Source organism: Saccostrea echinata, unplaced genomic scaffold (assembly GCF_033153115.1).
Source record: "Saccostrea echinata isolate AGI-Se365-2 ecotype Australia unplaced genomic scaffold, CSIRO_AGI_Sech_v1 ptg000001l, whole genome shotgun sequence".
Lineage (NCBI taxonomy): Eukaryota > Metazoa > Mollusca > Bivalvia > Ostreida > Ostreidae > Saccostrea > Saccostrea echinata.
The window spans coordinates 53,434,277-53,456,480 of record NW_026889750.1 but is presented as its reverse complement, the minus strand read 5'-3'; the positions used below and the strand labels follow the sequence as shown (position 1 = coordinate 53,456,480).

At 35.1% G+C, this 22,204-nt stretch overlaps 1 long non-coding RNA gene across 1 annotated transcript; it reads left to right on the top strand.

Annotated features, from left to right (window-relative positions):
• Positions 1 to 8,882: 8,882 nt before the first annotated feature.
• LOC133180916 (uncharacterized) lies at positions 8,883 to 10,037 on the top strand. The gene is made up of 3 exons (XR_009720415.1): positions 8,883 to 9,045; positions 9,351 to 9,635; positions 9,874 to 10,037. It is a non-coding gene; the product is annotated as an uncharacterized LOC133180916 (long non-coding RNA).
• Positions 10,038 to 22,204: the final 12,167 nt, after the last annotated feature.

The following is a 22,204-nucleotide window of genomic DNA, read 5'->3' as shown; positions in this document are numbered from 1 at the left end:
AAATCAATGTTTTTTAACATTAATTTAACATGACAATTAATATATGTATTATTTTTTGATATAAACAAAGTATTTATGTGAAATATATTATTCCACAGATTCATTGAAATCTCGCAATCAGCAAGTACGATCGTATTCCCGATCTCATTTTTTTTTTATCTTTACATAACATCCAAAACGTCCAACATCTTTCTTAAAAGTGTCATACTAAATCATGATTGCTAAAACCTTATACTTCATATTGATCAGTCGAAAAATTAAGCTGAATTGACCCGGCATTGTGTAATTACCTGCCAAAAGCTAGAAATCTAAAAATACACTCGGGATTTTCCAGTAAAAGTTGTCGAGAATCGGACATCGGTAATTTATTCATATTGTTTTTCAGAAATTTTCATTGGTCCGTTCGGACTAATTAGCCACATATTTTATTAGTCCGAATGAAAATGTATTAGTCTGAGACTAACGGACTAACGTTAGTGTCGAACCCTGAAAGCCATGATTAATCATTTTGATATGGAAGCATCCTCAGGTAGTGTAGATTCAATTTTGTTCAAATGATGACCCCCAGGGGTAGGGTGGGGCCTTAATCTTGGATTGAAAGTTTTACATAAGAACATATAGAAAACAAGATGTCCCCGTATGGCAGCTTATGGCGAAGGTTAAAGTTTCTCAAATGCAAGTCAAAATCCAGGCCAAAAGATAAAAAATGTTTAATTCGAAAGCCCTAACTGCAACTGTTCAAAAGTTATGGTGAAGGTTAAAGTTTTTTAAAAGTAAGTAAAACATCAAGGTCAAGGTCAAAATTGTTGGTATCCAAAGGAAGGTCTTGTCACAAGGATTACATATGTAAAGTATGAAAGCCCTAGCACCAACCATTCAGAAGTTATGGCCAAGGTTAAAGTTTATCGAAAGTAGTTCAAACTCCTATGTAAAGGTCAAAGGGTCAGAGTGGTTGGTATCCAAAGGAAGGTGATGTCACAAGGATTACATATGTGAAGTATTGAAGCCCTAGCATCAACCATTCAAAAGTTATGGCCAAGGTTAAAGTTTTTCAAACGTAGGTCAAACTCCTAGGTCAAGGTCAAAAGGTCAAAGTGGTTGGTATCCAAACAAAGGTCTTGTCACAAGAATTACATATGTGAAGTATGAAAGCCTTAGCTCTAACCATTCAAAAGTTATGGCCAAGGTTAAAGTTTTTCAAAAGTAGGTCAAACTCCTAGGTCAAGGTCAAAGGGTCAAAGAGGTTGATATCCAGAGGAAGGTCTTGTCACAAGGAATACATATGTGAAGTATGAAAGCCTTAGCTCTAACTGTTCAAAAGTTATGGCCAAGGTTAAAGTTTTTCAATAGTAGGTCAAACTCCAAGGTCAATGTCAAAAGGTCAAAGTTGTGGGTTGTTGGTATCCAAAGGAAGGCCTTGTCACAAAGAATACATATGTGAAGTTTGAAACCCCAAGCACCAACTGTTCAGAAGTTATGGCCAAGGTTAAAGTCTCATAAAATTTTACAAAAGTGGGTCAAACTCCAAGGTCAAGTTCAAAAGGTCAAATATGATGGTACCCAAAGAAAGGTCTTGTCACAAGGAATACACATTTGAAATATGAAAGTCATAGCTCCAACCAATTGAAAGTTATGGGCAAGGTTAAAGTTGACAACAGAGAGACAGACAAACAGATAAACAGACAAACAGATAAACAAACAAACAGATAAACAGACAAACAGACAGACAGGACAAAAACAATATACCCTGGAATCTTTTGATCCGGGGGCATAAAAATTCTTCTCAAGAACAGAAAAGCTATGTTCAGTCATATTGATATAGAAGCATCCTCAGGTAGTGTAGATTCAAGTTTGTTCAAATGATGACCCCTGGGATAGGGAGGAGCCACACTGGGGGATCAAATTTTTACAAAGGAATATATAGCAAAAATTTTGTTAAAAATCTTCTCAAGTACAACAAAGCCATTTGTTATATTGACATGGAAGCATCATCAAGTAGTGTAAAATTCCAGCCACCCCCCCCCCTCCCCCCCCTTCTTTGTAATATTTTCAATACTGAACTGATTTGTGCTTTTGCCTAGCCAATGTGCTCAGGGGAGTGTTGTGGCCCCTGGGCCTCTTGTTGTTTGAATCAGATGATAACTTCCTGTTTATCTGTGCATCTGTTCGTACCAAATTTCCGTCACAGTTTTCTCAGCAACTACTCAGCGCAGATGCTTGAAATTTTAGCACAATCTTTGTTTAGGCATGCCATATGGTGGGATTCATTTTGTATGAATTCAGTGTCAACATGAGAGGGTATATTCTAGGGCTGTATCAGTATTTCAATATATATCGATATTTAAGGATGTATCGTATCAAAACAATAACTTCCATTACGTATTGGACAGGCAGATTTTCTGATAAATCTGTGAAAAAGTTGGGAATTTCAATCACCAAAGGTTATATTTTCACTGTTTTGAATTAAAATTGATCAATAATGATATAATCATTAAGCAGATAGCACATCTTAGATAAATATTACAAAATACATAGACAACTTTATTTTAACATGTTGATTTCACAGTCATTAAAAGTTTGAATTTGAAATGTAATTTGTAATGACAGTGAGACAAGAACTTTGAAATGGATTATAAAACAATAAGTTTTTTTTTTAAATTCATGCATTAAATGATTTATAAGACTTTTTAGATAGACTTGTTAAAGAATCCAATATATTGGATATCACATAAAATATTGTATCGTATCGATTTTTTTTCGCTCAATACACAGCCCTAGTATATTATATTCACATCAGAGCAGGGGTTTTACTAATGAGCATTCGCTCACAGACTTCTTGTTTTTAGCTTACCTGAGCTGAAAGCTCAAGTGAGCTTTTCTGATCACCCGCTGTCCATCGTCCGTCCGTCCGTCTATACACTTTTCACATTTTCAACTTCTTCTCAAGCACCACTGGGCCAATTTTAACCAAACTTGATATAAAGCATCCTTGGATGAAGGGGAGTGTAAATTGTTAAAATGAAGGGCCAAGTTTCCTTCAAGGGGGAGATAATCAAGAAAAGACAAAAATTGGGTAGGGTCATTAAAAATTTTCTCAAGAACCACAGGGCCAGGGCTGAAACTTATGTGGAAGCATCCTAAGGTAGTGTAGATTCTAAATTGTTCAAGTCATGACCCTAGGGGGTAGGGTGGGGCCACAATAGGGAATCCAAGTTTTACATTGAAATATGTAGTAAAAATCTTTTAAAAATCTTCTCAAGAACCACTGGGCCAGAAAAGCTGAAACTTATGTGGAAGCATCCTGGGGTAGTGTAGATTCTAAAATGTTCAAACCGTCACCCCTGGGGGTAGAGTGGGGCCACAATAGGGAATCCAAGTTTTACATTAAAACATGTAGTAAAAATCTTCTCAAGAACCACTGGGCCAGAAAAGCTGAAACTTATGTGGAAGCATCCTGAGATAGTGTAGATTCTAAATTGTTCAAATCATGATCCCCGGGGGTAGGGCGGTGCGACAATAGGGAATCCAAGTTTTACATTGAAATATGTAGTAAAAATCTTTAAAAATCTTCTTCTCAAGAACCACTGGGCCAGAAAAGCTGAAACTTATGTGGAAGCATCCTGGGGTAGTGTAGATTCTAATGCCCTGTTCACATGGAGAGTTTAATTCTAATTAAACGTAAGTTACTCCGAATTAAATTTGATCCGCGTTCACATGGAGAATTTAATGCGAATTAGTTTAATTTGAATTAGTTTACTGCACGTTAAATTACTTCGCATTAGCTAAGCGAAGCTAATTTGAATTAAATTTTGAAGCATGCATAAGGCAGAATTAAGTCACAGGCCACATGTCGATGGTGAAATATGGGTACTTGTGCTATTTTTGAGTGGAAGACAAAGGAAAATTATGTTAATCACTAAATTATGTCAAATGTATGTACCTGCTCTGCACAATATGACATGATTTGTAAATGACATCATAAAAGCCTCACTGAATAGCCTTGTTGTAGAAATAAAATTATAATTCGCATTAGTTTACTTCACATTAGCTGTCGTGTGAACGCAATTTAATTCGCATTAGATTAATTCGCATCATTTTACTTTGCATTAATTTACTGTGAATTAAACTCTCTGTGTGAACAGGGCATAAATTGTTCAAATCATGACCCCAGGGGTAGGGTGGGGCCACAATAGGGAATCCAAGTTTTACATTGAAATGTGCAGAAAAAAATCTTTAAAAATCTTCTTCTCAAGAACCACTGGGCCAGAAAGGTTGAAAGTTACTTGTAAGCATCCTGGGGTAGTTTAGATTCTAATTGTTCAAATAGATCGGGGCCACAATAAGTACTACAAGGGGGGGGGGGGGATCAGGTGAAAAACGGCAAGGCCAGAGTTACTCAGGTGAGCGTTGTGGCCCATGGGCCTTTTGTTTTTCATTTTACTTTAATATTTTATTTTACTTAATTATTTGTCATTCAAAATTGGCAAACGTACATTTATTGTTCATGGGGATGAGACCGGATGCAACAAACTTAAGTCCTGTGTCACAGTAGGTGCTGGCACACAAAAAGTCCCTTCACTGCTCAATGGCCTTGAGTGCTGAGTCTACATGTAAGTCTAAATTTTCAGCCCTCAACCAGCAATGGTGGTGTCTCTACATTGTATTTGAGTACAAAATATTCAAGAGGGAGATGTTAAACAAAAAACAAACATTTATTGTTCAAAATTATTTCAAGGAAACAGATTAATATAAGTTGCAGCATCAATTTGTTTCTGAATCTTAAGTGTATACAGATTATTGAGTGTATAATGTATGTTGACTTATCCAAATGAAATGAAGTTCAAATCAACTCTTGCTAACATAATTATTATTTAGTGAACCCTTTCAGGGGTTGAAATTTTCCTGGAAATCCCACTAGCCCAGGGGCTACTAATTAGTAAAAAAATTACTAGCCCAAACCTCAAACTAACTAGCTCGACAATTTTTCTATGCAAAATGAAAATGTAACAAGTTAAAGTTTCACACATTTTGGTGACAGAAACAAATTAAACTATTTCTCAGTCAAAAGAAACCAGTCTACATAGAAAAGAGAAAGTGAACTGACGAGAAATTTTTTTCCCGTTCTGCTAGTGCAATGGACTATCATTACATTTAAATTAGCTACTGCAGGGCTCTCACACCACTTTTTGGGAATGGGGCCAGGCTGTAAAGATTGGGAAAATAAAGACCTTTTGAGAAATTTTGGGATAACCATTATATGTACTTTAAAATCATATATATTGGGTTTCCTGTCTTTGCTATCAACTAAATTTGTTTTACAAAACAGAGGAATATGAATAGCAAGTTAAGTTATTATATTTCCAGCTATATTTTCTTTTATTAATTTTTGGGAGAAATGACTACTGGGAAAATTAACACATTAATTGTGAAAAAAGTACCTTTTTTGAATTGGGAGTGGGGCCCTTGAACGGCCCCAATTATAGACAAATGAGAGCCCTGGCTAGCCTGAGTCTTAAAACGACTAGCCTGCTAAAATGACTAGGACTGACCCTGACCCTCTGCACATCAGAGAGTGTTTCTGTGTAATGCATGAGCTCCCATGTAACACTTCACTATTGCAAACATATGGAAAAAAGACAGCTTGTTTTAAAATAATTTATCTGCATCTCTAGCATGTACTGCCTGATCTTGATTTATCTCAGCTGTACATCTATCAAGGGCAAAGTTATGCACAAATTTGTTTTTTTTCTGCCTTAGGTCTTTTTGGCATGACCTCTAACAGTTTTGGTCTTTTTAATTACCTCACCTGAGCTGAGGCTAGGTGAGCAATGAGGCCCATGAGCCTCTTGTTGACTTTCTGATGGACTCTGACAAATGTTGAGTGTCAAAATAATGAATTGGTTTACTTTGCAGCAGACCATCCTCATAGAAGAAATCTGCAGCTTGACTAGCAGAGCTGTCCAGATCAGTGGTTACATCCCTTTCTTCAAGGGAGTTCTGCCATCCCCTCCCTAACCCAGGTGAACTCATCCCCAGTAGTATGCTGCACTGGTAGATTTGCCCCACACACCCCAGGACTGCAGTGCTTGTCAGCAGTGCCTTCATCCAGTAAGTGGCTATGTTTAGAGCAAACTTTATTTTCAGTAACCAGTTTATTAATTTGATGTTTGGTTGTGATATTCTCAGCAAATGAGTACACAGTCTGTGTCACTGGCTGGAATGGTGTTTTACCCACCTCTGAGTACAAGGGTTATTATTCATGCCAACACACCGTACAGGGATGTCGTGGGGGAGTCACTTCCCCTAAGGGTGTTGACATCTACCAGCTGGTGACATTCAGCCTCATTAAGGGTTTCTATTGTGAGCATGATTTTATTTGATGTTTTTTGTAGGGACTGCAAGAAAGAAGGGCAGTGTTAGTAGAAGGAAGAATTTTCCTCACCCTACCATTACCTAAAGGGGGTTGCCCAGTGACTAAGTCCAACTTAAAGACCATGGTGTAGAGTGTGTATCTTTCTTACCCAGGGATTTGGTCTCTACATCCTCATAATAATTGTACTGCCTTGATACAAACAAATAATATTCACGCAGAGGAGTCCCATTCTGCTCAGGTAACTGCATCTGCCATTAGATGCCAGGTCCCTCACAAGGAGTCCATCACAGCCAGGTCACTGCATGATGCTGGTGCAGTGAGACAACTTCATTTCACATCTCGGCTGTTTTTCCACAATGTAGAAGTCTGTGGGAATTTTGTTTAGCAAGCTTAGGTAAAGTCATAATGGTTCATTTGCATAGAACAATCAACGCAGCTAAAAGAGCATAGCAGCAGATATGAGTTACTTCCCTTAGACTTACTGACATGACATACAGAACTTCAACATGATGTATAATTTTAAAATGATATTCAGCTGCATGTATCATTTTGACCTTGCATGTATTAACATGTATTACATGTAATTGTGTATGACATGTATTCCATTCATAGAGGGTTAATTTTTTATATAATCTGATAAATAAATAGTTAAAGGTCTTATGCAAGGAAATAGCTAATCAAAATGAATTTAGTCAATTGTAGTTCTATATATATAGAGACAATTTCTTTTTCTCTTTTCATTTTCGGCAACCTTTTTTTAGGTCTACAGTTTTAATTTTGGACTCATGTACTAGGAACATCATATCTTTAGCAGAATTCTGCCACTGAATTAAAGGGAACTCTTTTTTTAGATGCGCATGATGCAACTTCCTGGATGGTGTGTAGGCTGTTTGTCAACTTCCTGGATGGTGTGTAGGCTGTTTGTCAACTTCCTAGATGGTGTGTAGGCTGTTTGTCAACTTCCTGGATGGTGTGTAGACTGTTTGTCAACTTCCTGGATGGTGTGTAGGCTGTTTGTCAACATGTGAAACCCACGTGTATTTCAGGGTAGGTATGTTTACACTCAATTTTCTTTCTTAAAAGCCGCATAAGGTGTGTTTTTTCTGATCTCAAATTTTTGTCTCAACATTAATCTTTATTTCCTTGTTCATGAATTATCTGCTGAGAGTCTAATTAATTAATAAATTTAAGTAAAGCTACATAGTAACATATAGTGAAATTATTTCCTTGTGTGAGACCTAAAGAGGAACAGGTAACTCTCATTTTGACCAATTTCTTTGATTTCAGGAGTAGTCTGCCCTTTTGATTTCAGGAGTAGTCTCCCCTTTTAAAGATCAAAAATGGCGGATATACAATGCGGCATGCAGTCTGGTCATCAACGTATTTCTACCAATCACCTCTGTAACCTTTGTTGTGTTCAGACAGGTAAGAAAAACAAGATTATTAATTAAAATAATTTTAATGAGATAATTTTACATATTTACATGCATAGACTCCCTCGTATAAGAAAATGTCACATATTTTACACATACAATTATACATCATTTACATATCCACATTTTCCCCATTTACACAGTTGAATAGATTCAGTGCATAATAAAAAAATAGCAACAATTATTACATGTAAGACAATTCACAAAATATTTATTAAATGCAAATTTCATACATTTAAATTAAATACACAGCATCAATCCCCCCCCCCCCCCCTTTAGAGTCTTACAACTTCCTTTTTAATTTTGGATCTGTTAGTGATTTACAGTAAGTGTCTTTAGATTTTTTTATCGTACTGCTGATATCTTTTAGATCTATAGTATTTTCCTCTTTGAGATTTATATTTTAACAGTTTTTGTTTCATTTTGAAGTAATTTTGCCTATTTTGTTGTTGTTTTAGATGATGAACCACTCTACTTTCATTTACAACAGGTGCCCCTACAGATTCACAAAGTTCCAATGTTTAATTTCCATGACCCCTATTTCTACTACTTGTAATACATTTTGGATTTGATTTTAAATATGACCTATTCACAGATTCAGATTTTTGTGTACAAGTATGATATTTAATTCTATCAAGATTACTTTGTCCTAAAGTCAAATTTATACAGTCTTTTAACAAACATTTGTCATCTTCTGTCATGTTTAATTCAAAGTCACTAGGCAGCACTGAAGATTTCAACTTATAGCTTTTCAGTCCATGACAGGAAAAGGAATAAAGTTGACGGGACTTTCCGCACTGTCCTTGGTAGCAGCTTATGACAGCAGTGGACATAGCCCGCTTCATCAAAGGTAAGTCTCCGGAGTAGTGTTTGTAGCAATTCTCATACTCTGTCCTGCATCGAAGCTTCAGGTCCAAGGCAAATCTTCTCTGCATGGATTCTTTTATAGCTTTATTGATTCTTTCCAGAAACATGTGACTGCTGAATGGAGCCTTAGCAGTCTGTTTTCTTTGAGAGTCAAGGAAGTGACGCAAGTCTTTAAGGTTTTGAATCACATGTCCTTGTTTTACAGATGCTCCAGATGCAGCGGCACTATCTCCATCACTGGTGAAATGGGAAATGACGAGTGGACGGTCAACACTTTGTAACTCCCCGATACAGTTTGCGGCCCATCTCTTCTCATCTCCAATGGTGGTCTCCGGAGGAAGGGTTGCAGTGTAGTCTTCGTGTCCTGGGCAGGTAACTTCCTTTCCTTTGCTTCATAGGTGTGTGCCTTTCTTGCATAGTTTGTTCCCACAGAATACTGCCAGAACATTTTTCCTCTGAGTTACATTTTCACTTACGGTATAAGTCACTTGGGTGGCAGCTTGGAATGGGGTTTTTTCAATGGCACTGAAGGTGGCATTATTATACCTGGCATCTCCTTCCGCTCTGATAGCGGTATCAGGAAGTCCACATTTTTATTAAGTTCTTGAATATTCTGCCTTATTTTCTTCATACTGTTTTTATTTACTTCAGTGATAATTTTCCCCACTTTGTTGCAGGTCTGTTGCATGTTGGTGGCTGAAGCTGGTTCAATATTTGCACCAAGAAGCATACCAAGCATACCCTCTGTTGTAAGACTGGTACCCAGGTGACCGACAGCCATGGCCACATTTAGCTGTGCAGCTCTTCATCCCCTTCCAGATCTCCTCACCTCTTCGTAAAGCTTTTCTCGGTGACTGATATAGTGGCACTTCTTACATCATATAAAAGGATCCATGCCAGGCCTCGTTTTTCCTCCCCATGCTGATTCCAGTCCAGTGAACCATCACAGTATGGAAACTTATGTGAGTGTTCTATAAATGCCTGATTCCACAATTTAGCAGTCTTCTCTTGGTGAAGGACTTTGTATAATTTTGAATTTGGATCATCTGACACAGCTTCCATGTAGAAGTCCACAGGCTGGATTTCACTTGGTCCTGGTCACAAAATCTTCATCTCACTGCTTCGGCTCTTGGCATCTGTAACTGCAAATATTCCATTCTTCTGTGGCTGTACAATGTCCCGAAACTCTTCTTTACTTAGTCTTCTTATGGGAACTAGAAATTGGACTGGGCTGGTGGTCCCTATATTCTTCTGGCCTTTGTTGTGAGGAATACTTCCTTTTTTGTATTGATGTTGAGGCAACCATTTTGGTCCCTTTTTTGGCATGATTATTATTTAACTGTACACTTGTAGACTTTTTCTAATAATATTATAATGCTATTGTGTGTGGTGCACATTTTTAAGTATTGTAAACTTTTGTGTCGTTTATTTATTTTAGAGCTGCCTGGTCTACTAAGAAAAACTCCATTCTTTGATGACTGATGGAAAAGCCTCATCACCCCCCACTGCTAAAGAACCCCTTATCTTAATCACCAGCCATTAATCAGTGATCACTGTTATCAAAGCTCCAAGGTACATTATTGAAGTCTCTTTTGACACCATTTTTTCCAGTCTCTGACTTTGTTTTAGAATTAAGATTTTCAATTTTTTGCTAATTAATTCCGTATAAATCACTAAACTTCCTGTTTCTTAACTAATTAGAGCTTATTAATTAGAGTTCAAAAAACTTTTAAGCAGATAGCCAAAAACCCCAACATTTCAGCTTGCATTTCATTCCAAATTTTTTTCTCAATAATTAACTCATAAGATTTTTTTAAGTTTTGAAATTAATATACTGTAGATGAATTTGTATAGAAATTTAGCCTAAAATTCAATAATCTGTTAGGAAGAGTTATCTCCTATTTTTCATCCCTTAAGGACAAAGATAAATTTTGATACACTATATGAAAGATAAATAACTAAAAGACATTTTCTGCAAATTGTATTTAATTTCATTAACTTTTAGTCGTCTTAAAGGTCTTACGCAAGGAAATAGTCAATCAAAATGAACTTAGGCCAAACAAAAAAAATATGTGTGGTTCTGGTTACACCTCCAAAAAAATTAGGGTAGGTAGGTAGGTTCTTTTTTTTTTTAAATGATTTTCTTAATTTTTCTAAATAATACCTATCACTCCTTTGCAAGTGGCATTTAGATGTGGTATGATAATATACTAGTCAATATTGGTAGGGACACCTACATGCTAGCTTGCTTTGGATTTAACACTATTAAACACTTGCACTATGTTTTGCAAGGAGGCCTTCATTGCTGGAACTTAAACTTAAACCGGAGCCATAGATAGAAATCTGGGAAAATTCCGGAAAAAATATGAAAATTGCCGAAAAAAAGTTTAGGGTCGGGGGTACAAAATAGGGACGGTCGGGTAACCGGAACCACACATATTTTTTTATTTGGCCTTAGTCAATTGTAGTTCTATATATATATATAGAGAGAGAGACAATTTCTTTTTCTTTTTTTGTTTTCAGCAACTTTTTTTAGGTCTACAGTTTTAATTTTGGACTCATGTACTAGGAACATCATATCTTTAGCAGAATTCTGCCACTGAATTAAAGGGAACTCTTTTTTTAGATGCGCATGATGCAACTTCCTGGATGGTGTGTAGGCTGTTTGTCAACTTCCTGGATGGTGTGTAGGCTGTTTGTCAACTTCCTGGATGGTGTGTAGGCTGTTTGTCAACTTCCTGGATGGTGTGTAGACTGTTTGTCAACTTCCTGGATGCTGTTTGTCAACATGTGAAACCCACGTGTATTTCAGGGTAGGTATGTTTACTGTCAATTTTCTTTGTTAAAAGCCGCATAAGGCATATTTTTTCTGATCTCAAATTTTTGTCTCAGCATTAATCTCTATTTACTCTTTCATGAATTATCTGCTGAGAGTCTAATTAATTAATTGATTTAATTAAAGCTACATAGTAACATATAGTGAAATTATTTCCTTGTGTGAGACCTTAATTTGTACATATAAGAAAACTTGAGAAATTTTGCTTTGTTATCATTGCTTTATGCAAAATTTGACAGACTGATTTGATTCATTTTCATTTAATCACTGTGGAAAACTTTTATCTTTCAGCTTCCTTGGCCAAAGGAGATGATGGCACCTTGGCCTTATGAGCATTTTTCTCTTTCCATAACTGATGGAATCTCTGAATCCATCTGATGCATTTCCTCAGACAGTCTGCTCTACTGTGCAGGTAAAATTCCCTCCTCTTTACTTTCACTCCCTAATTGTGTGGCATAGTTTGGGGTTTGAAATTGACCCTTTTAGCTCACCTGAGCTGAAGGCTCAAGTGAGCTTTTCTGATCAAAAAGTGTCCAGCGTCCCTCTTTCGTCTTGCCACAAAGCATCCTTGTGTAAAGGATATTTAAGTTTGTTCACAGGAAGTGCAACACCCTCTTTCAAGGGGAGATAATTAAGAATTCCTGAAAAAATTGGTGGCATCATTTAAAAATCTTCTTCTCAAGAACCACTGGGCAGGAAAAGATGAAACTTATGTGAAAGCTTTATTACATACTCTAGATTCAATTTTGCTCATATCATGACCCCCGGGGTAGGGCTGGGCCGCAAGATTGGGTTGAAGTTTTACATAGGAATATATAGGAAAAATCTGAAAAGATCTTCTGATGAAGAACAGTGAAGCCATGATTAGTCATATTATACAGTCAAACTTGTCATAGCGGTCACCTTTATCCAGCGGTCACCTGTCCTATGCGGTCATTTTATTTCCTCATAATGAATTTTCCTATATAATGTAACTGTATTGGAAAAAATAATTGGCCTTATTAAAACCATTTAAAAATATTGGATAATTTATTTATTTTTTTAACAAAACTAAACAAGGGTGCTGTGACCGAAAAGGTTATCAGGAAAACGGATTTACGAGAATCTTAATGTTATTGAATTTGAATCTGGTTTAAAAAAATTCTGAGTGATATAAAAAAAAAACAAGACATCCTTATTTATCTATTAATGGATACAATAATTAGGTGTTTCCTAATTATTAGTTCACGTTTAGCATGCCCAACTCTGATAGGCGTAATTGTGTAAACGCATGGCATGCCGTTTTTAACACATAGGAAATGTATTATTTGTAGAAACCCTAATTTAAAACTGTTTTGTATACTCAATGTGTCCTTGATTATTTCGTGATTTTCAACTAGGTAAGACGACCGTTAGGATTAGCCACGCTTCATTGCTCACAACACCTGGGAATTTGATATCAATTTGTATTATGTACTGCTTTGAAAAACTGAGAATATTATGACTTGTCTGTTTATTACGCTACTATTTATGTATTATTAAACATACAATTGTTAGGACTAACTAAACTTGTATTTTTTAAAGGCAGTTTAGATAAAAAAAAAATACATTATATTTTATTCATGGCACAACATGATGATGACATCTTATAATAAAAGAAAGTTTTTTTGTTGTTTGGAGGAAGGATGCCCTATTAGACTCAATATATATATTTTTTTTGAGTCATAAAATTTAGCTTGAACTTAATCTTGAAACTATTTAAATTTAAAAAAAAAATCTAACAGAGCTAGACCATTGATTTCCAAAACACATCTTTCTTTAATATTCCATGATTTAGTATTTTAAAACACAGAACTTACAATTAAATTGGAAAAGATTTTTTTCTTGAAAAAAGAAGAACCTCTTTTCAAAGGTCACCTCTCTATAAAGGTCACTTTTAATGTTTCCCACAGGTGACTGCTTAATACAGGTTTGACTGTAATAGAAGTATCCTCAGGTAGTGTAGATTCAAGTTTGTTCCAATCATGACCCCTGGGGGTAGGGCAGGGCCACAGCAGGGGGTCAAAGTTTACCATAGGAATATGTAGGAAATATCTTTAAAAATCTTCTTCTGAAGAACAGCTAAGCCATCATTAGTCATATTAAAACAGAAGTATCCTCAGGTAGTGTAGATTCAAGTTTGTTCAAATCATGACCCCCAGGGGTATGACAAGGCCACAACAGTCAAAGTTTTACATAGGAATATATAGGTGTAATGGTTAAGAGACATTTGAGTAAAACACATTTTAGACCTCAAATAATGGAATGACCTGATAACCCTTGGAATGGATTAGCCAAACCAAAAGTTATGTAAGGCAAAGCTTTGGGAAAGTCAGGCATTCAGAAGCTAGCTGAAGAAGTTGGATGCTGAATCAGCAATAAAGAAGTTAAGGTATTCCATCCCTAATAGCAACAGATTCGATGAAATTGAATACATAACAGATGTGTATGGGTGGAATACTCAGTATATTTAAGGAATCACTGTCTAGTTAATAGAGTATGCCAGGGCATCAACGATAGTTGGAAACGTGGGATAATTTGCCTACGTTTCCAACTATCATTGATGTCCCTGGCATACTATACTAACTAGACAGTGATTCCTTATATTTCCATTTCATTGTGAAATAAAATTGTAAATTTAGATTTTAAAAATGTAGAAAGATTTAAATTACACGAGGCCTCACAGGTCAATTTTAATAGTCCCCACCCACTGATGTCAAACACAAAGACAGCCGCAAGAGAATTACATGCATATTAGGCCTTCTTAGCTCCTGACCTTTCATCTGGCGGAATTTACATTCCGGTAGAATGATCACAGTAGAGTTATCACAGAGAAAACAAATAGAAATGGAAATATTTAGACATAATTCCCATTTATTACTATTAGCATGTAATATTGTGGGATGTGTCTTCATTTATGACCTTGAATTTTGTTAAGGGTTATCTCCCTGTGTTTTTAATTAATAAAAAGTAAATTAAAAAAAAAAGAAACTTATCTGGTAAAAAAAAAAATCATTCTATTTCTTATGTTTTAATGCATCTTTCCATGACAGTATTTATTAGGGATGTCAAATCGGTCAATTTTTGATAATCGGTTACTCGGACGTTTTTCCGATCGAGTACCCGGGTACTCGGTAAAAATGAAAATACAAGACAGTGTGATAATTTTCTTGAGCCCGGTAAAGCTCTGTTAAATTCCAAAGCTGTTTTATCACGTTTATAAATGTATATAAACAACTGAGTCAAAGGGAAATGATTTTTGGTAACAAATTTATTTATCAAATAAACTCAAAAGACACAATTAATGCATAAAAAAATAAAAATGGTTTACAGTTCTTGTTTAGGACCTATTTCATCAACGCAAAAGGACAATCTGTTAGGCAGTTTTGTGATGTTAGACAAATGAAGGAGAAGGAAAAGACGTTCTTGGGATCGCTAATCTAATCATTTCATAATTTGGTTGTTTCCCATTAAACCTACTACGCAAACTGACTTTCAATTTTTTTAAAATCTTTAGTTATTTCTAAATATTTCTTCACTTTTGAAGTGGGTAGCTGTATTTCTATGCATGTCCGATTTCGCTACCGTATATTGATTAAATAATTTAAAAACGATTTGACTATAATAAACCATACTTAAACGATGTTTTCTGAAAACAATCATTGAAGCCATCCAAAAATTAGGGACCACAATAGGAGAGAACTGCTGTGTACCAGATGATTGGTCATTAATTACTGTATATACACAGCCACAGGCGATAACAGGTGTTTTACAGGTGTAGATGACGACACGCTAATTACATGTACCCTATGAATATTTAAGTAATTTTTTGATAAGTTTTTGATAAAAATATGTACTTTGAAATAAGAAAAAAATATACTTCCGAGTAACTGAGTACCATTTTTAGTATTCGATACTCGGACGTTCAATCGAGTACCCGGTTAACCGGGTACTCGTTGACATCCCTAGTATTTATTGATGTTCTTATTATTTGAATTTTTATTTTTAAAAAATCGCTTGTCCCCAAAGACTTCAATGCGATCTTTGTTAATTAATTACTCCTTAGTTAATTACATTTTTGAAACTTTCTCTTGGTAAATTCTTTTCTAATGTGAAATGCATTAACATAGGAAATATCTTTAAAATCTTCTTCTCAAGAACAACTAAGCCATTATTAGTCATATTTATACAGAAGCAACCTTAGGTATTATAGAATCAAGTTTGTTCAAACCATGGGGGCACAACAGTGGGTCAATTAAATTTTGCATAAGAAAAAATACAGGATTCATCTTCAAAAAATCTTCTGCTCAAGAACAAGCCATTAGTCATTATATTATAGAAGCATCCTCAGGTAGTGTAGATTCAAATTTAGGGTGGGTAGGGTGAGGCCACAATGAGAGATCAGAGTTTTACATAGGAAAACATAGGATTGATTGATTGTATGTTGTTTTATGTCCCATTTGAGAATTTTTCACTCTTATGGAGACTCCACCATATTCCGGTGAAAGGCTTCAAATTTAATTCTTTACTCGGCACTGAGGGCCATTGAGCAGTGAGGGATCTTTATTGTGCCTATGCCTGCATCGGTTATTAAGTCTCATTCGAAGGAGCCATAACTTTCACTTCAAAGTGCTGAGCACTTGGCAAAGGAACAGTTGCTACTTATTTTTTATCAAATTAGGTCAGTCGCAACTGGAGCTCGAACCCATGACCTTCCGATCACAGCGAGCACTCTACAGAATGAGCTACTGTGGCGGTGGAAAACATAAGAAAAAAATCTTTAAAATTCTTCTGTTTAAGAACAGCAAAACCATGATTAGTAATATTGATATGGAAGCATCCTGAGATAGTGTAAGTTTAAGTCCCCCCCTCCCCGTTCAATACTCAACTGATTTCTGCTTCTTCCTAGCCAATGAGCTCAGGTGAGCGATGTGGCCCATGGGCCTCTTGTTGAATATTGACATGGTTTTGAATTCACATTTTCTAGGCTTTTAAGTCCAATAACTTGACAACTAGTGAGTGCTGCTTAAGGCTACAGAGACTGAACTCTTATATGTTACCAAAATGGGGGATTTTTTCTTGTTTAAGATAATTTTAAACAAAGAGGATGGGGGCACCTGCTATTTCTCTAAGCTTCATTAGATAGGGAGTTGGTGAAACTTTACGAATTGTGCATGGTATTTCAAACACTGATGTCTCAAATGCTATGGATAAATCAAACTGATTTGGAAATCCCAAACTCTTATTCTTAGAGTAAGGCCACAATTGAAAATTTGTTGGTTTGGCGTTGCAGACTAATCCTTTAAACGGTTGGTTGGTAGGTATAGGGAAAATATTTTTTTTTGGCTGATACAAAAACAAATGCTGTAAAATTAATTGTGCTATATTATTGTATTATTTTACTGAAGAGTCAAAATCAGCAAGTATCGAGCATTTAGTTAAAAAATGTGGAAAGTGGCATAAAAATAAATTTTGATAAAACTCATATAAAAATTTTCAGAACAAAGGGTATGATAGAAAAAAGCAAGCAAAAAATAATTTTTTGCATTGTTGCTATGGAAACCATCATAGTTGCCAACTCACCCGATTTCGTCGGGTTACACCCGATTTTTCGACCCTTAACCCGATTATTTTTTCACCCGATTTTTGCCGAACAACTCGAAAATCTCCCGATTTCTGGATTTGGTTCGTAAATTAGGTTGCACTTTTAACTTCCAGTTACAACCCAAGCTTGGATCTACGTAAACAATGCCGATGGCTATGTCCAGTAGGCCGTGTACCAGTTGGCAGTAAATTATCAGTGCAGGTTTAAACAATTACCTGGGAGTTGTTTTGACAAATCAAAGTTTGAAGTCAATTTAAAATGGCTTCCAATAGAACTAGATCGTTATCAGGGCCAACAGGAAGAAATTAAACTGAGAAAAAGAGAAACATCATGTACATATCAAGGAATCTTGGAAAACAACTTTCATTAGTTAAAATAAATTGATCAAAGATAGTGTAGGCCTAACTGTACATTTTAATCATATTGCACTTGTTAATCAAATAAATTAAAAGAGAGGAAAAATAATTTCACAACCAAAATTGAAATACTTTCAAATTTAGTACAAACTGAAAAGGCTTTCTTTTTAAAAAAGAAAATGTACTCTTAATTCAGGTCAATACTGAATAATGAAACCTTCGATGCTCTTTTTTAACATGTAAATTTAATCAGTATTGATAATTTTTTGACATTGTAAGTTGAAGCCTTTTTTAAATAAAAGAATTCTCAATACACAACATGGGTATGTTAAGGAAGCATATAAATCGTTTCTCGGGAAATTTAGACTTTTTTAAAGAAAATTAAGTTTGATAATTTATCAAAGTCGCCGATAAAACGTAAATTATTATTAACTATTACATAAAGACAACAAAGTGTCTGAGGCCAAGAAGTGCACAACTACAACATAATCACGTGACTGCTATTAATAGCAAAATATTCCTTAATAAAAAAGTTAACAGAACAACAATGCCTCGGGGTTTGATAATTTCTTTTAGTAAATAGTATAGTTGAAAAACATCTCTTATGCCTTAAAAGTGCTGCTAGAATCCCACTATCTGGTCGAGAAAATAATTATTCCACATATTTGCACGAAACCTTACCCAATGTTTTGCATTTTATACATATACACCGAGATATTTCTTCAAACCAAGTTTACCTCACGATTCTAGCAGCACTTTCCAAGTTTTATAGAACGCAAGCTTTCGATTCGTACAAATGTTAGGTTTTGAAGTATCCAGCTTAGTGTTGTTCTTTTGCATTATTGTTGTCACAAATGACAGAGGAAAGGCCAACCGGGATACGTTAATAGCTGACTGTCTTCAATAGAAGATATAATCAATGAAAATGAATTAGCATGCCTGTTTAACAAACTTTAACATCACATAAATCACACACAATATTCATGGTATTTGCTTCTAAACCCCCTTTTACGTATCTGTTTACATACTGTCTAAGACAAATTCTTGTTACACAACATGATGAATTCTCAAATTACTTGTTGAACATATATGACGTCATCGGTCGGATTTTTTCATTCAAGTGACAGATACAGCATAACAAAATAAAAACATTTATTTTTGTTAAAATTTGCAAGTTTCTATTCAAATTCAAGAGTTAAATTATATCTCTAAATAACAGTATTTAGAAAACTTGTGTTCTAAAATTGACGTCATCTCGCCTACTATGACGTCATGTGGTATCACTGATTTAGTCAAGTCAGATTTTCTTAGTGCTTCCTTAACACACCTGCGAAATACTTACATATACAGTTAAACTTCGTTATCTCGAAGTTGAAGGGACCGTTGATGAACTTCGAGATATCCGGGGGTTCGACATATCGAGGGTTATAATTCTAATGAACTTCAAATAAACTTAGTGCAGTGAACATGTACTTAATAGTAGAAACATGTCAAATTCCTTCTTGTTTGAAATTCTCTGTACGATTTCTTTAATATACATATACATGTAATTAGCATTAAAAACATTTTTGCATCCTCTTTATAATTCACAAAATAAAAACTTTGTATAATATGTACAGAAGTAAAATCCTTAAACCAACCCGGCAAGTCAACCGCTAGCATCGTTTACCATGTATACATAACCGGATATTGTCTATGCATTGTAAATTTAAAACCAGTCGCTGTCAGAATAACGCAAACGAAATATGTTCATACATGTATAATCATTTAAATAAAATATTTATCATAATAAAATCAAATGCAAAAGAAGAAACACGCACTTTTGTCTAACTACAGATGAACACTGAATCACAGGACACTATAGCACAAGTTTTCACTGCGACACTCCCTCACATGATTGTGTGTACTGACGATTGTAAATTCTGTGCGCTCATATTGGAAAAAAAAATTCTAATTGCATTAATTACAGAATTTTGTTTCACTTTCATGTTTATAATTTTCGCTTTCATATGCATAAACTATGCAAGCGCGCATATTACACATAGCATTAAATAGCGATCGAACCCCAGCCACGAAAGAATTAACGTGTCATCCACGCATATGCATAAGACTAATACACACAACCTTTGGCTTGCATAATTAAAATCAAGGTAAGCCATACATACACCTCGAATAATTATCGCGCTATTATCTGTTGATCACAGGAACACAGGTAACCCGTGCGTGACAGACGGGTGTCTGTTGTCAATAGAGCGTTCAGTTTACCTAACGGACTTGATCATCAGAGCGGAAAATTTTCCTGACTTCGAGATAACGCATGTGATTTTAATGAATGGGTACACAATTTTACTTCGAGATAACCGGGGTATTCGACATTACCGTGTTCGAGATAGAGGGGTTTATTTTAATCATTTATAAAGCAAATTTCGTCGGGACCGCGGCCTTACTTCAACATATCCGGGGTATTCGAGATATCCGTGTTCGAGATTTCGAAGTTTAGCTGTATATAATTTAATCAAGGTAAATATGTCGTGAACGTTGTTACGCATTATGACCAGATTTTTTACTTTCCAAATCTGGTCATGACCAGATTTTTACATGTTGGAGGTTGGCAAGTATGGAAACCATGCACCTTTCAGAGAACGCGTTTTGTACTTGAGCACATAGGCACTCCCCAGCTTAATTGTTAAAAAATATATATCTACAGTAACTGTACTATAAACATAATGTTATGTTTATAGTATTGTAAATATATATTTTTTATCAATTAAGCTGGGGAGTGCCTATGCTTAAGCATAACACTAGAATTTATGGTTAAGTAACACAGGCACTTGTTTCTGTAATAAATTTTTGGCCCATAGTATAATAATAACACAAGGTTTCCAACTCCGTATTACACGGAGTACCCTTCTTCCTCAGAATCGCACTCATTTACAATTTCAGAGGACATGCACTGGCAAACTGTTTATAGCTATGTCTGCTACTACGATAATTTATCTACACAACCATATATGGCATGCGTTTCTTCATTTTCTTTAATCCCCGTAAACAGCGTCAAAACTCTGCTCGCCGAGTGGAAAAGTCGAACTCAACCATGAAATGGTATGTGCTAATCCCGGGCAGAGAGCAAAATTAAAAAATGAGTGAGTTTAAAAATTCAATTCCAGTGTTTAAACAATGCATTGAATAAATAAAATTTGTTTACCACTCATTTTCCATTTTTAGCCAATCAAAATCTCTGCCCGGGATTAGCACATACCATTTCATGGTTGAGTCTGACTTTTCCACTCGGCAAATTTGAAGGACTTCATAAAAAAAAAATCTACAACCACATTAAAGCTTATCAACATAAAATATTTATTTAACAGCATTTGTTCTAGAAGAATCAAGAAAAAAATCTGTAGGCAACTTAAACATTTATGTTTGAAAACTGATTTAGATCCATAATTTTCTGTCACTTTTGCTTCAAATTATCTCCCTTTGGTATAGCTCTCTAACATAGGATGTAAAAACGGTATTTTGCCTACATTGTTTTCAATGACAATGTACAGAAGACTAGCAGAAAATTACAAACTTAAAGTGGTCTGAGCCTCTGTTTTGAGGTCTTTATGGTTCTTATTATGGTGAGTGATTGAAATTTTTACCATTTTTTTTTTACAACTGAAGAATGTGTAGCATAAATTAATCATGCATTAAAGTATGTAACGCTTGGCAAGTGCACAGGTGCTTGAAGACAGGACCCCCCCCCCCCCCCCCCCCCAATACAGACCCCCAGGCCTATTCGACTTTTTTTCTCATAAATCATATATGGATGACACATTTGTATTATAATCTATATCATCAATTAATTCAGAAAATTGGCTTAATTAAACAAACATTTTATAAAAATTAATTGTTTGTTATTGTTTGTTGTATTCATGACTATATGCCAATGTAGGATGGTGTTGTCAATAAATAAAAAAAAATAAAACTAAATTGAATTAATACCCCACTCTCTATGTATAAATTAACGATGATTTATACATAGAGAGTGGAGTAGGTTTTATAAAATGTTTGTTTTATGTAATTTTTGAATTGGTGATATATAGATTATATCACAATTATGTCATTGAAAGATAATTTATGAAATTTATGAAAAAAAGGCCCACGGGTTCTATATAGTTGGGTTTTGCTCATTTTAATAGACCCTAATTTATTTCTGATTGATCTTATGTTAGTATTTTGCATTTCATAAGTAAAAAAAAAATTTAAGAGAGTAATTCTGAAATGTTAAATAGTTGGTCAGTCACATCATTGTATCCCATATTATAGAGTCTAACTATAACTTATGTTGTATTCACGGGATGTTTAATAGTGTGGTAAATAAAAATGTAGTATAGCAGATATCTTTATTTACCGTTTAAGCTAGTACATGTACCTATGTATATTACATGAAAAAAAATGATTTTATGATATACCAACACCATTGTGAAATATGTGTAAAATGGTTGGACTTTTTTATGTCCGAAAAAAAATGAAAAGGTGGTAGGGGTTACACTCTGTACATAATTATCTTTTAGGAGAAGGGATTAACTTGGAAGCATTGCTATACAGACAATTGTATAATGTAGTGGACTAGTAGTAACTGCATTGTATATTTATACCACTGTGACAGTAAAACAAATAATGATTTCTTTTGAAAATTTACTTGTTGCTAAACTTGGTTCAAACTATAGG